The 16,032-nt window shown below is 40.1% G+C and overlaps 1 protein-coding gene across 1 annotated transcript in view; it reads right to left on the bottom strand.

Moving 5' to 3' along the window:
• Positions 1 to 15,797, bottom strand: part of LOC125463064 (phosphatidylinositol 4-phosphate 3-kinase C2 domain-containing subunit beta-like) — a 193,051-nt gene extending 177,254 nt beyond the window's left edge. Inside the window, exon 1 of the mRNA XM_048553723.2 lies at positions 15,673 to 15,797. The gene's annotated coding sequence lies outside the window, so the exon portion shown is untranslated. The remainder of the gene's footprint in view (positions 1 to 15,672) is intronic.
• Between the last annotated feature and the right edge of the window lie 235 nt (positions 15,798 to 16,032).

Raw genomic sequence — 16,032 nt, 5'->3', positions numbered from 1 at the left:
GCCTAGACCCTTCTTCAGAAAATGGCATCATTAGATTTAGCTTCGCAGTTGGGTAAAAATTGTCTCAGAGATAGTAGGAACTGCTGATGCTGGAGAATCTGAGACAACAAGGTGTACAGCTGGATGAACACAGCAGGCCAGGCAGCTTCAGAGGTGTAGAAAAGCTGATGTTTCAGGCCTAGACCCTTCATCAGTTGATAAAGACCTTTGTCTCATTCTGACCCTTCCATTTTCTCTCAGGGTCAGTATTGCACTGGTATTATTTCAAGAATTTGGAAAACGTTTACTTTCCTTCTGCAACATTCTTTCCCAACACTTTTTTACTCACAACTCATCCTTTTACTCCCGTCTGCCCCTTGTTCAGTTAAATTGACTAATTTTCATCAAACATCTTGTTGAGTCCCGTGTGCATTCCCGTGGACAAAATGAACAAGCTGGATCTCTTCTCTGAACACATGACAAAGGTTTTTAAGATCATGAATGGGTTTGATGGGTTAGACATAGAGACATTTGCTCATCTGGGTTGTCTGCTATTAGGGCCCATAAATATACGATAGTCATTAATAAATCCAAGAGAGAATTTAGGAATAATATCCTTACTTAGAGAATGGTTGGAAGACGGAACACAAGAACACAGAAATAAGACCAGGATTAAGCTATTTGGCCCATTGAATCTGCCCTACCATTCAACTTGACCATAATGCTCTTTTACCTCAACAATGTTTTCCCATGCTATCTCCCTTGTCAACTCTAATATCTAGTAATCTATTGATTTCTGAATTGAAATTTTCAACAACTAAGCCTCTACACCTGTCTGGGGTAGAGAATTCCAGAAATTCTCTGAGTAAAGAAATTCATCCTTCTTTCAGTCCTAAATGACCTGTCTCTTATTCTCAGACTGTGCATTTTAGACCCCCCCAGCTAGAGGAAACACCTATTCTCCCAGTACTGTATTGAGCCCCAAATATTTTCTGAGTTTCAGCTGTCATTTGCCTGTAACCTTAGTCAAACTCCTTCCATGGCAAGCATTTCATTTCTTAGGTATGGATACCAAAACTCTAAACACACTGAGGTGCAGTCTCCCTGAGGCTGTTTACAATTGCAGCAAGACTTAACATAGAACATAGAACATTACAGCACAGTACAGGGCCCTTCGGCCCTCCATGTTGTGCCGACCTGTCGTACCGATCTCAAGCCCATCTAACATACACTATTCCATGTACTTTGAGCCAATGAAACAGTCTAAGAAGATGTTTGCAGTCTTATAAATGTGTTATTGGAACAAATTGTGAGTTATATCTACAATGTATCCAAGCAGTGATGGAACACTCATTATCTGTGGGTTCAATAACATTTTGCTGAGAGACAGCCTTTTGATTGGTTTTTCAAATGGGTTGAGCTGATGTAGGCTCAGAAGGCCTCAGCATAAATAACAACAATGTGATTTGATCCGCAGTTACTACTTGGCATACAGGCAATGCAACTGAAACACCCAGCCTGCCATGAAAAACCTTCCATCTTTCTCTTCCTCTGTGTGCAGTAAAACAATAGGGGTTAAAAAATGCCTTCAGAGACACTAGAGAGGCGAATGCTGAACCCATGAATGAATAACCAAAAATTAGTGTAACCACAACCCCGTATTGTTAATAAAAGGAGTTGAAAGAAAACAAATTATCAGAATGTGTTGTCTGGCTTGGTACCAGAACTATACCCCTTACTTTTTTTGTAAAATCTGCTTCCACGTACAATATTTGAGTGCTGAACCACATCTTCTTATACCTGTTTGTGTGTCTGGGAATTTTAACAAATGGATAGCACCTATGTTACAGGGTTATAGTTTTACAATTCAACTTATCTGTGTTTTGCCATTACTGTAATCAAGTGCATTTTTAAACAGTTATTTTCTTATTAATGGAAAAAGAGCCTAGTGTAGATATACTTTTGATCTAAATTAGACATTCAGTGGATGAATCAGATCTGTGACAATTCCATGAATAATGGAGCTTGATTTCCATCACATTACTTCAGTGAATCAAGACAATCGGAAGGTTGTGAATGTGCTGGAGCCCATCAGAGAAGTTTGACTGGATTGATAACTGAAATACAGGGTTTGTCATGAGGAAACGTTGGACAGGCTGGGCTTATTTCCACAGAGTTTAGAAAGGTGAGGTAGAACTCGACCGATGTATAAAATCTTGAATGGTGTTGATGAGGTGGACATAGAAGGGCTATTTCCTATTGCGCTGAGTTCAGAACTGGGGTGGGGTGCTGTTTAAGAATTTAGGGTTACTGTTTTAGGACAGAGGGCGTGCAACTTTGGAACTCCTTAGAAAGTGGTACAGCTGGGAATCACTGAATATTTTTAAATTGGAGGTAGACAGATTTTTGCTGGACAAGGAAATTCAGGGTTATAGGGGGTAGATGGCAACGTGAAATTCAAAACATAATCAGCCTTGACCTTACTGACTGTCACAGCAGGGCTGAGGCGCCGAATAGCCTATTTCTATTTATTATGCGCATATTGGATCATACAAAATTCTGATGGACTTTAACAGGATAGGCGTTGAGTGAATGATTCCCTTCACTGGAAAATCTAGAGCCAGGAGGTATAATTTAAAAATAGGAGGGCCTCATTTAAGAATGTGATCAGGAGGATCAATTGTCTTGAACTTCTCTTTCGCAAAGAACAATGGAAATTGAGTCATTGAATATATTCAAGGTTGTGTTTGGCAAATTACTGCTCAGCAAGGAAATCAAGCAGAATTAAGGCCATAATCAGATCAGCCATGATCTTACTGAATGATTGAACTCAATGCGCTAAGTGGCCTGCTCCTGTTCTTGAGTAAAACATATACTTAGAAAACTACCTGCAATGACTTGTCTTCCCCGCTCCAGCAATGTGACTTCTCATGTCCCCCAAGAATCTGTCTTTTGCGCATCTTGTTTCTAATCTAGCTGTTGCCATTCAAATACAGAATCCGAAACATATCACTTTCCACATGTATACTGATGGCTGTATGTCACCGGGCCTCTCCACTGCTTCTAATTTGTCAAGCCATCATCCAGTATACAGCAGAACATCCATCAACCTAAGATTAGGAAGAAAGAGGTCACAAAGTCTGGGCCACAAACTGTTTGCTGACCATCAACTCCACCCCTGTCCTTGGAAACTGTCTTTCACCTGTTTATAACGTTAATGGCATAGTTGCTATTCCAAGATGACATTGCAACCACATAACTATGCCATAACTTGGAGTGTCTACTTCTACCTCCATAATATCATCCAGCTCTGATCCATTTCAGCTCATCTGCTGCTCAAAATCTCACCCATGGACGTAATGGCCTCCAGATTTGAGTATGCCAATTAACTCCCAGATGGTCTGCCACTTTCTATTTTCCACAAACTTAACGTCATCCAATACTGTTACCCATTCATCTATCGCCTTCATGTTCAGTGACCTACATTGACTCCCATTCAAGAATTGCCTCAATTACAAATTTTAGATCTTTAGTTTCCAATTTTTATGAAGACCTCACCTCTCTCCCAGTTCCACAGCCTTCCAAGATTTGTGACCTTCTCTAAGGCCGGACTCCTGAACATTCCCAATCTTAAAAACTCCAATGCTTTCAGCAACCAAATCCCCAAGATCTGGAATTTCCTCCAAAAACATCTCAGCCTTGCTTTCTCCCTTTAATATAATACTTAAAATATACCTTCTTGAACAAAGTTTTTGACCATGCGCTATAATCGCTGTTGCCCAATGAAATTTTGAAATATAATTTATGTAACAAAATCAAAAAACTATATCCTCAAAGTTATTCAAGTGTTATGTTGCTTCAGCAAGTACCTTGTTGCCAGCTCCTCCAACCCTTATTATTTCATCAGCATTCATCGCAGAAATGCAGTCATTTACCAGCCTATTGCTGTGGGAACGAGTCGTAGTGATGATATGTTTCCCTTCTGGCACTTCCTTCAATTGAATTCCAAACACTCCAAGATTCAGAACACCCCAAATGGTCCGACCCAGAACAGCACCAGCTCCAGCCTGAAACTTCTTTACTGCTATTTGCTAATCTGCTTGCAATAAAGGCTAATGTGCCATTTGTCTACCTTATTCCTTGTTGCAGCTGCATGTCAGCTTTTAGTGACTTATGAAACCTGGATCCTGCTGGACATCAACAATTCCAGATCTCGCCATTTAAGAACTTAAGGTTGAGATGAATAGCAAAGATGCTTTAGGAGAGACAATAAATGCAGAAGGAAGAAGGAATAGATTAATACAATGATAGTGAGGAACAGGTATGTTCTGGGGTAGTTGATGGCCTACTGGTATTATTTCTTTTTCTTCTTTATTCGTTCATGGAATGAGGCCGTCGCTGGTTAGGGAGCATTTATTGCCCATCCCTAATTGCCCGGTATCAATTACAATGCCGTGGGTCTGGAGTCACATGTCAGCCACAGCAGGTAGGGATGGCAGTTTCTTTCCCTAAAGGACATTAGCAAACTATATGGGGTTTTCCTGACAGTCGACAATGGATTCATGTTTATCATTAGATTCTTAATTCCAGATTTTTTTATTTGAATTGAAATTCCACCATCTGCTGTGGCGGGATTCGAACCTGGATCCCCAAAACATTATTTGGGTCTCTGGATTAACAGCCCAGCAATAATTCCACAAGGCCATTGCCTCCTCTTATCGCTGGACAGCAATGTGGCTGAATGTTAACTGCCCTAATGGTAATTAGGGATGGGCAATAACTGCTGCCAAGCCAGCGACGCTCTCATCTCATGAATGAATTAAAAAAAAGGTATGTGTGGAACTGTACTGAGTAATATGGACTGTTTCTGTTCCATTCTATGTTCCTTGATCATGTTCTTTTTGCCTGTCTTTAGCAGTACACATTATTGCTATGACTGCCCAAAAGCAGCAATAGAGAAGAGTATGGAACGCTCAGTTAATGGCAGAGAAGGGTCTGTGCCACAGGCAACTTCAACACGTGGGAATGAGCTGTGCTTCAGGAACGGTACGGATGGCAGCTCCTAGATTTACTACGATCAGGTGCAGGCATGCTGCGTGTGTGTCACTGACAGTGGGAGTCCTAAACCAAATGACATCATCCCTGTGAGGTTCACTGCCACAGCTCCTCAACAGAATCAGTCTCGCTCCGAAACTCTGAAGCTTTATAAAGGTTGGCCAGCCCCTCTGGGTAAAGTTTGACTCGGGATCATGACACTTGGCCAGAAAACGCACACGCCCGGCTGACCCCAGGGAGAATGCCACTTCCCTGAATCACCCAGAAGCCTCAAGGAAAAGATGCGGAGCAACAGGCAAATGAAATACATCAATGTGAGTGTGAGACAGATCAACACTTAAATTTAACATTTTAGCCAGAAGGATGCATCTGCATGCTCCACCACGGCTGAGAGGACAGCCAGAGCTATTTGTGTGCATACTTAAACTAAATCCAGTCTTTACCTTTGGGCTGTGAGCATATTTTAAATGCCTAGCCTTCTCCAACAATGCATAATGTTTACTCTATGATTATAATCAAGACTGAGTCACGGTTGTAAGATCATGCAGGCATTATGGCACTGAAAGAGACCATTTGTCCCATCAAATCTGTGATGGCTCTCTGTGAAGCATTCTCTGATTCTAGCCCATGGCCCTGATGTTTTCATTTCTTTGAACAAGTATCCAATTTCCTTTTGAAACCATTGGCATCTCAGCTTCCATCAGCTCATTGGCAACAGGTTCGAGGTCATTCCCATTCCCGTATAAAAAGTTTCTCCTCACATACCTTCCCTACACCCTTTGTTCAAAATGTTGAAAGTATATTCCCTAATCCTTGTACAATGAAATAATGGGAACAGCTTTGCTTTGCCTCCCTTGTCTAAACTTGCTATCATCACAAAATGTTACAAGTGAGAACAGCTTCTCCCTATCTACTCTGGCCAGTTCACTCATGGTTTTGGAAATCTCTATCGAATTCCCTATCAGTCTTTTCATCTCCAAGGAGATCTGCGTCGATGTATTCAATCTATCCTCATATCTAATGTCCTCTTACTTGGAACCAATCTTGTAAATCACTTCTGTATTCTCTCCAGTGTGTTAACACAATACTCCAGGTAAAGTCTAATAAGTGTCTAAATGTACGCCTCTATCAAGTCTCCACTCAAACTCCTTGAAGGCATAACTTCTTCAATCTAACCTTGGAGCTACAATCCCTCATTCCAAAGACAAGAGTGAACTGGCTATTGCAACATGTGATGGCAACATTGCCATTCAAGGGAGGTAAAGTAAACAGCCATGTAGTGGTAGTCAAGGTCGGTACATTCGCGGGAATCAATACAGTTCCCTATAACTGAGAGTTCCTAAGATGCTGCTTGGCCTGCTGTGTTCATCCAGCTCCACACTTTGTTATCTCGGATTGTCCAGCATCTGCAGTTCCCATTTTCTGTGAAAGTCCACTGTGTTGCCTGCCTGGAGCCAGGATTTGGGACAACTGCTTCAGGCTGGGGCGGAACTTGCAGTGGGAAAGGGTAGATCCGGTGGTTGTGATCCATATTGTCACCAAAAACATAGGGCTTAAACTGAAAAGCAAAACTTCAAACCTGATAATTTCTGCATTATTTCCTGAGCCATCGGCAAATTGATAAATAAGATTAGGGATTTACATTTGTAATTCAAATATTGGTGCTGGAGAAATAGGTTTTGATTTATGGGGCATTAGCTCTAGTACTGGGAAAAGTGTAAGCTGGGAGGATGTAACTGATTCATGGAGGGTCTAATGTTCCAGTAGGATGCATAACCAGGATGATAGAGAGGGCATTACACTAAATAGTGGGGGCAAGGGATCAAGTTGATGAAGATGTGATAGAGTTAAATGCTCTGTAGATGAATGTGTGCAGCATTTCTAACAATATGAATGAATTCACAGTTCAAACAGAAATACGTTTGTAAGATCTGATAGTCATTATAGAGACATGGCTGCAAGATGACACAGGCCGGATCCTGAATAATGAAAAATGTCATAATGATTATGACAATTCAGAAGGACAGGAGGCGAGCAGAAGGTAGAAGCTTCGCTCTGTTAATGAAGATGATGTTATGAAAATAGCTAGAGATGATCTTAGCTGTAAGGATCAACGTATAGAATCTGTATGAGTAGAGATAAGTAACTCACTTCCTGATTCCTCAAAGCCTATCTACCATCCACAAGGCACAAGTCAGGAGTGTGATGGAATATTCCCCTCTTGCCTATATGCGTGTAGCTTCAACAAAACTCAAGCTTGGTACCATCCAGGACAAAGCAGTCCACTTGGTTGACATTAAATCCACAAGCATCCACTCCCTCCACTACCGATACTCAGAAGCAGCAGTGTGTACTATCTGCAAAATACACTTCAGAAATTCACCAAAGATCCTCAGACAGCACCTTCCAACCCCATGACCACTTCTAACTAGAAGGACAAAGGCATCAGATATTTGGGAACACTACCACCTCCAAGTTCCCCTCCAAGCTACCCACCATCCTGACTTGGAAATATATCGCCATTCCTTTGTTGTCACTGAGTCAAAATCTTAGAATTCCCTTCCTAATAGCGTTATGGGTCAACCCACAGCAGGAGGACTGCAGAGGAACAAGGAGGCAGCTCACTACCATCTTCTCAATGGCAACTAGGGATGGACAAGAAATGCTGGCCAGCCAGTGATGCCCACACCCCACAAATTAAGAGAAAATAAAGGTAAAGGTAGGTATTCACTTGTGAGTGTAGTTTACAATTTCCCTTAACAGTAATCACTCTGTGGGATGGAATATGCAGGAAGAAATAAGTGGGTCTCACGAGAATGGCATGGCAATAATCATGGGTGATTTTAATCTATGTATAGATTGAATGAATCAGATTTCCAAAGATAGCTTGGAAGGTGAGTTCATGAAGTATTTTGGAAGCAATTTTTTTGAACTGTATTCTAGCGCCAAACAGAATTCAGGCTTTTCTAGATCTGGTAGCATGCAAGTAGACAAGGTTTATTAATTAACTCATAGTGAAGAAATTCTTAGGGTACAGTGATCATAACATGATTGATTATTGTATTCAGTTTGAGGTTGACAAGAGTGGGTCTAAGACCAATGTTTTCAAGTTAACAAAGGCAATTTTGAGCAGATAAAAACAGGCCTGGCTAAAGTGAACTTAGAAATTAGGTTAAGGCATAGCTGAGATGATATTTAGAAGAAACTTCATTGCATTCATTGTGCTTCAATAAGAAAGCAAGACTGTAGAGAAGGATGGGTCATCTGTGGCTAACTAAAATGGTTAAAGATAGTATTATATTCAAAGGAAAAAAAAAACACACAATTCTGTAAAGAATAGTAACAGATCTGACAATTGGATAGAACATAAAATTCAGCAAGGAATGATTAATCAGGCAGATGAAATGGGGCACAGGAGAAAGCAGGCCAGAAATGTAAAAAAAGATAAGAATTTCTACAGGTATTTTCAATAAAGTAACGTAAACATTTTGGCCCTCTACAGATTGACTTTGGGGAATTACTGCACAATGAGGAAATGGCAGATGAACTGAACATATATTTTGCATTTGTTGTCACTTGTGGAGGATACAAACAACATAAGTGTATGGTAAAAGCTGAAAGGGAACAACAATCTTAAAACAATTACAATCACCAGTGAAAGGGTACTGAGATAATGACTAGATTAAAAACTGACTTCAGGTACCGGTGGACTTCACCCTGGGATCTAAACAGGAAATGGTTGCTGACATAATAGATGCTTTTGTTTTAATTTTCAGAAAATCGCTAGATTTGGGAAGGTCCCATTAGATCCGTAAGTAAGCGAAATACTGCCATCTTTTATTAAAGAGGTTGTAGCAAGGTAATTAGAAAGCCTTAATGCAATAAGCCAATGTAATTTTGTGAAAAGGAAATCTTGTTTGACTAAATTATTAATATTCTTTGAGGAAATAATAAGCAATATTGGCGGAGGTGAACATGTAGAATAAGGTGCATGGAATTTCATAAGGTGTGTGATGAGATGTCAATCAAAGGTTATTAAACAAATTAAGAACTCATGGTGTCGAGGGTATTATTAACATGGATAGAGAGATTGACTAGCTAACAGGAAACAGGAAGTAGGCATTGTTTTTCAACTTGGCAAAATATATTGAGTAGATTGCTACAGGGATCAAGGCTTGGAGCCTCATTTATTTGTAATTTAGATTGATGACTGAGATAATGGGACTGAATGTTGGATTGCTAAATTTACAAAGCTATATAGGAAAGTAAGTTGTGAAGAGGACATAAGAATAGAATAGAAATTTACTATCATATGTACTTTTACATGAAAAATAAAGTGAAAGTTTTTATAAGTCACCCTACCACGGTGCCAACATCAGTGACAAAAGTCATACATAATATTTCAAAAATTGTAAAATTTAAGCCAAAGTTCACCACAGTTCAGCTAACAGCTTCTGACCTCGGGGAAACCCATTTAGGAATGTTGGAATACCCTGAAGATGCAGCCGGGCCAAGACCACCATGCCAGGCGACTGATACAAAGCCAGAAGCCTTCACTGAAGAAGACCACCGTGCTGGGCTGGTGAGACCAGCCACTGCTGGCCAAGACCAACAGCTGAGCTGCTGGAATACCTGGATACCGAAGATGAAGATGACCTCACATGGGGATGAGATCCCCAGCTGGGCCAAGACCTCCAGGCCAGGAGACCGTCACACAAGGAGACCACCACACAGGAAGGCTGCCATGTTGGGCTGAGACCGACTTTCTCCTCCTTCGGGCAACCAGTCCTGGAGCCTTGGCCTAGCCTGTGAGATTAGGCTGGGAGAGTCAGCCTGAGTCCTGTTCCTCACTTGCTGGGAAACCCTGGGCCTACAGTGGAGCTGTGTTCAGCTTATCCAGGCATTGTTGTAGCTGGCACTGCTGCCGTCGGCCTCCTCATTAACCTACCCATTTCCAGGCTTAAAAGAGAAGGAAACAAAAAGAAAGATAAAAAGTAAAAGCAAAAAGAAGAAAATAAGGAGAAAGGAAGTCGACAAGGGTGGATGAATCCCAGGATCAGCCTCCCTTCTCTGCCACCATCTTTAAATAAAAGAGATATGGGTAAGTCATCTGAGTGAGCAAAACTTTGGTAGATGGAATATAGTCGGGAAAAAGTGAACTTGTCCACAATAGCAAGAAGAATAGAAAAATAGCACGTTAAATGAGAAGACTGGAGAAGAATCTGTATGTTCTGATACTTGAGTCAAAGAAAATGGGACATTGTCATTTATCGTGAAAGGAAATGGAATTAAAAGTAGTGATAAGAAGTTTGCTATAATTATATGGTATATTAGTGAGAACCACATCTAGATTACTGGGTGGTTTTCAGCTCCTAGTTGAAGAAACGGCGTAACAGCTTTAGAAGCAGTTGTGAGAAGGTTCATTTCACTGATTTCCTGGATGAGGGGTTTGACCTACACAGGACGTTTCCACAGGTTGGGCCTGTATCCAATAGATCTTGGAAGAATGAAAGGCAATCAAATAAGACCCCGGGAGAGACGAGAACTGCTGGACACCTTTTAAAAATAAGGGGTCTCCTGTTTAAAATAGAAATGAGAGTGTCTTGTTTCTTCTTCTCAAAAGATCATAATTCTGGTGATCTCTTCCACAAAGTCGTGGAGGCAGATTCAATGAATACAGTTAAGGTGGCAGTAGATAGACTCTTGACTAACAAGGAAACAAGGGAGTTAAAGAGTATGAGGGATAGTGGATTTGAGGCCAACATCAGATCAGCCATGATCATATCGAATGGTAGAGCAGTGTTGATTGGCTGAATGACCCACACATGTTCCCAGTTTGCATGTTTATTCTGTTAAATATCCTGTGCAACCTTTCAATGACCTTCTGATCTTTCCTGATGCCACTCGCCTGCCCATTCTGCTTGTTTTCCTGTGTCCGAATTTGGCATCAACAGCAAGTTTTGAACTTTTACACCATGTTTCAATATGTGACTTGTTTACATCATTTTAAAAAAAAGCAGAGCTCCCAGCATCTACCGTCCTACTATCGATAAAACAACCAATCATTGTGAATCACTTTTTTTTGTTCTTAAATAAACAATTTTTATCCGAATTGACACTGACTCTCCTCTTTCATCAGCTTCAATTTTGTTCACCAGCATTTTATGAAGTATTTTGTCAAATACTTTCTTAATACAATGATAGACAATATCCTTTGCATTCAGTTCATCAACCCTCTATGGTTCTTCATCACAAATGTTCAATTTGTTTAGTCAAATATCGTCTTTATTTTACAAATCTGTGATTGCTTTCCCTAATGAACTCGAGCCTTTACAAGTGCCTTTTTTTCCTTTGATTATTGTTTCTAAAACTTTACCCGCTTCTAATCAGCCTGTAGTTACAAGGAATGTCCATATACCTTCCTTGAACAAAGTTACCACATATTTCACTGTCCAATCTGCTGCCATTTCTTACATATCTGGGGAATTCTGGAAGAATTTGACAAGCCCTTCTACCTTCTCCATCCCCACTGCCATTAGAAAGCTAAAGTGCAAGCCAACCATCCCAGGTGACTTATCTACTCTACATAGGCAACCTCTCTAGTACATTTTGCCTTTCAGCTTTCATCCCATCAATTACCTCTACCATCTTTGCTACAACAAAGATTTTGTCAACATTCTCTTCTTTACAAAACACTGATGGAAAACATACACTCTAGCCTCCCTGTACCTATAACCTTATACATGCTGTACATGAAACAATCCATCTCACCTTTGTTGTCCCCTGTTATTTATTTACCTGCTAGTAAAAAATCTTATGTTATCGGTCATTCTCTTCTCGCATTTTCTTTTTGCTAGTTTTACTTTCTCACTTCTCCTGTCAACTATTGTGTTCAGGCTACATGCTTGTTTGTAGAACCTAACATCAGTCTTACACTTTTTTTCTTCCCTTTCATTATATTCTCTAATTTCTTACACATCCAAGGAGCCTTAGCTTTGGTTCCCTTGCCTTTCACACATTTTGGCATGTAGCTAAATTTACCCAAAGTGTTTCTTTCTTAAAAATAACCCATTGTTCAGTAAATATTTTTCTGTTACTCTGTGGCCTGATTTAATCCATTCTTTGACATTAGTCTTCTTCTAATTTAGAATCCCTACTTTGGATCATGACTGGTTTTTCTCCATTATTAATCTAAACCTTATGGTACAATAATCACTCTTAACCAAGTGCTCCCCAATAAATATTTAGTCCACTTGTCCCAACTGATTCTCAAGCATCAGATCCAGTGTCAGTTGCCAACATACCAGTTATAGAGATTCTAATGAGCACGTTTCCAAAATTCCTACTTCTTTTTTCCCTTTAACACTTTCACAAGTATATAAATTGATGCATGTATTTATCTCTTGCTGAGGGACCAAAGTTGATTTGTTTTTATTTGCAAAATAGAAGAAGCACGTGCTAAGTGTAACAAGTAACAAATAAAAATCTTTCTGTTTAGGGTATGATAATATTTTGGAGTCAAGAAGGCAACTGTACCATATGATGAGTATTGTTTTTAGTAATATTGGCACTTTCCCAAATCTTGTCTCTTGGGTTTTGAATATAAAACTTGGGCAAGTTTCAGGAGAGGACCAAAAATAGAAAAGGTTAGAAATATGAAGCATCAACATTTGTAAAGACAAAAAGACAGGCTAATGCCTAGAGGGTGAAATCTTTGTCTCAAATAAAAACTGAAATGTAAGCAACCACTTACTGGTGTTGCAAAAAGCAAGTCAAGAAAAATATACACAGACAGTCCAATCACAGAACATTAGTAAGTGGATTTAATCTTAATACTAAAATAAATAGGTCTCCAAAGTACCATGAAATGTTATCTGTAAGAAGTACCAATTAATCATTAGAAAAATACCCAAACCCAGTAGAAAAAAAACACACTGGGGTTGTGGGGGGTGGTGGGTGGGAGGGCGAAATTTCATGAGGTGGAAACTGCAGCTAAACGGAAGCAAGTGGATATTTGTTTTTCAAATCTAATTAACTTCACTTTCTTGCTTAGATTGCAGTTAATTTCAGTTTTGCTCTGTGGTTGACCTAGTTGTGCTTTCCCTCCCTCCCCTTCTGTGTCCAGCTTAATTAGAAAATTTGCTTTATCTTTCCAATTTTATTTCTGAACAAAAGGAAACACCCAAAAAGTTAACAGTAGCTAACCTTTGCATTGCCAAGTGCAAGCTCAGGAACTCTAAGGAGTGATTAAACCTGAAACCATTGATTAGGATGCAAGCAGCACTCCAATTTCACGCTGTCTGCTCAATTCAATGAATTTGATATCCACGGGCTGCGCAAACTGCAAATATTCATACGGTCATAGAGTCATACAGCATGGAAACAGGCCACCTAGTCCATGCTGACAATGTTCCCAAACTAAACTAGTCCCATTTGCCTGTGTTTGGCCCATATCCCACCAAAGCTTTCCTATTCATGAACTTATCCAAATGTCTTTTAAGCAGTGTAATTTACCTGCATCCATCACTTCCTCTGGTGGTTCATTCCACACGCGGAACGCTCTATGTATAAGAAAGTTGCCCCTCATGTCCTTTTTAATTCTTTCTCCTCTAACCTAAAAATGTGCCCTCTTGTCTTGACCTCCCCCACCTCAGGGAAAAGATCCTTGTCATCCACCTTATCTATGCCCCTCATGATTTTACAAACTTCAAAAAGGTCACCCCTTAGTATCCTATGCTCCAGTGAAAAAAGTTCCAGCCTTTCCAACCCTATTTTTATATCTCAAATCCTCCATTCCCAGCAACATTCTGGGAAATCTTTTCTGAACCCTCGCCAATTTAGTAATATCCTTCCTATAGCAGACCGACCAGAATTGTACCCAATACTCTAGCAGAGGCTTCACCAACAACCTGTATGACCTCAACATGACATCCCAACTCCTAGACTCAAAGTCTGAGCAATGAAGGCAAGTGTGCTCAATGCTTTCTTATCCACCCTGTGAATGTGTGACACAAATTTCAAAGAATTACGCACCTAAACCCTCAGGACTGTCTATTCTACAACACTACCCAGGGCCCTACCATTAATTGCATAAGTTCTGCCCTTGTCTGTTTTACCAAAATGCAATACTTCACATTTATCCAAATTAAACTCCATTTGCCACTCCTCAGCCCATTGACCCAATTGATCAAGATTTCTTCATAATCCTAGATAACCTTCTCCACTGTCGACTACACCACCAGTTTTGGTGTCATCTGCAAATTTACTAACCATGCCTTCTATATTCTCATCCAATTCATTTGTAAAAATGACAAACAATAGTGGACCCAGTGGCAATACGTGCTGGTCACAGGGCTCCAATCTGAAAAACAACTCGCTACCACTAGGGTCTAGGCCCAAAACATCAGCATTTGTGCTCCTGAGATGCTGCTTGGCCTGCTGTGTTCCTCCAGCTCCACACTTTGTTATCTCGGATTCTCCAGCATCTACAGTTCCCATTATCACCTGCTACCACTATCCTCTGTTTCCTGTCATACAGCCAATTTTGTATTCAATTAGAAAGTTCACTCTGAATCCTATATTGCTTGGGCATGATAGCTATGGGGCTAGAGTCTTAAGTGGTAAGCAAAAAGCTCACTTGATAAAGGAAGGAGGTATTGTAGCTGCAGCAGGAGCGAAAGAGTCACACAGAAAGTGAATCTGAGTGGGTGAACAATGGCACAATATGGAAGAAAGCAGTGTCCTAGGTTTTCCAATGCTGCACCCTGTTAGAAGAGCTGTGAAGAAGAAAAGATGCCTTATGCTGGCAGGGGACCAGGAGACCTGAGCAGACATGACTAAGTATGGGAGAACCGCTATATATGGAGGTTAATACTAAGAGTCAAGTCCCAAGGACATGGATGCAGTGTTTCAAGAAGCTCAGTGACCTCACACGTATCTTCAAATGCTGTACACTCAACATTTTAAGGACATGAACTGGAGTGTTCCACTCCAAAATGACAACACTGGCATCAAATGAAAATGACAACACTCTGCACACTTTTTCAGCAGCCAGTCACCGCACTTCTGCTGATGCTCTCCACAACATGAAGTCTGTCACAGATCACTCCAAAAGTGTATGCATGCACATCACCGATACCATTTAAGATCTTTAAGCATGTGTGTAACATCCAGAAAGCCCAAGTTGTCTCCAAACCTGGCTGAATGTACCCCTCCTCATTACAAATGTCCTAATATCTACTGTATTCTTGTAGTATTTGCAGTTTATTATTATCTGCAGTCGGGAATTAAAACTGACAAGGTTGAGCTCTAAAACAGACTGAACTTTAGATGATAAAAATGGCACTTGTGGCAGCATCCATCAATTGGGTTAACTCTACACCCTGTATCCTTTTAGATCTTTCTACATTTCCAATCCTTTTCTTTTAAAATAAATAATCTTAAAATATCTACCTTAATAGTCAATTGCAATAATGTATTTTGTTTTTCAATAATTCCCTGCAACAAAATGAAGCATTCCTGTTCCAGATGTTTAGTTACTAATTTATTATTGCTCATGTGACACACAAAAAGTTAAAAACAAGTTTACTTACTACACAAATTAGGACCACACTGAAATTAAATATGGTTTAAACAAACCTCAATACTAGAATGTTTCTTACTCCAATTGCTTTCAGATGTGCACTTCTCATTCATCGAAAATTCTCTGAATATCAATTATTTAATCGCTCCCCAGACAGTGCCACGTCTTTCACTCGATGTCAAGAAAGTCTTCTGAGGGATATATTTTTAATTTCCTTTTGTTCTGACCGTCTTTCGAAAGATTCTGAAAGTATTCTTTTTCATTGATTAGTTCTAAGTCGTTCTGCAGGCATTAGGAGATAGGAGCAGGCCACCTGGTAAAGTGAATCAAATCAGGGCCTTTAAATCTGGAGCAGTCTCAAATTCAGTTTAACACTGTGCTGAAGTACAAAAGGAGCAACTTTTCTTTGTCATGCA

Source organism: Stegostoma tigrinum, chromosome 25 (genome assembly GCF_030684315.1).
Source record: "Stegostoma tigrinum isolate sSteTig4 chromosome 25, sSteTig4.hap1, whole genome shotgun sequence".
Lineage (NCBI taxonomy): Eukaryota > Metazoa > Chordata > Chondrichthyes > Orectolobiformes > Stegostomatidae > Stegostoma > Stegostoma tigrinum.
This window is presented reverse-complemented; position numbering and strand designations above follow the sequence as displayed.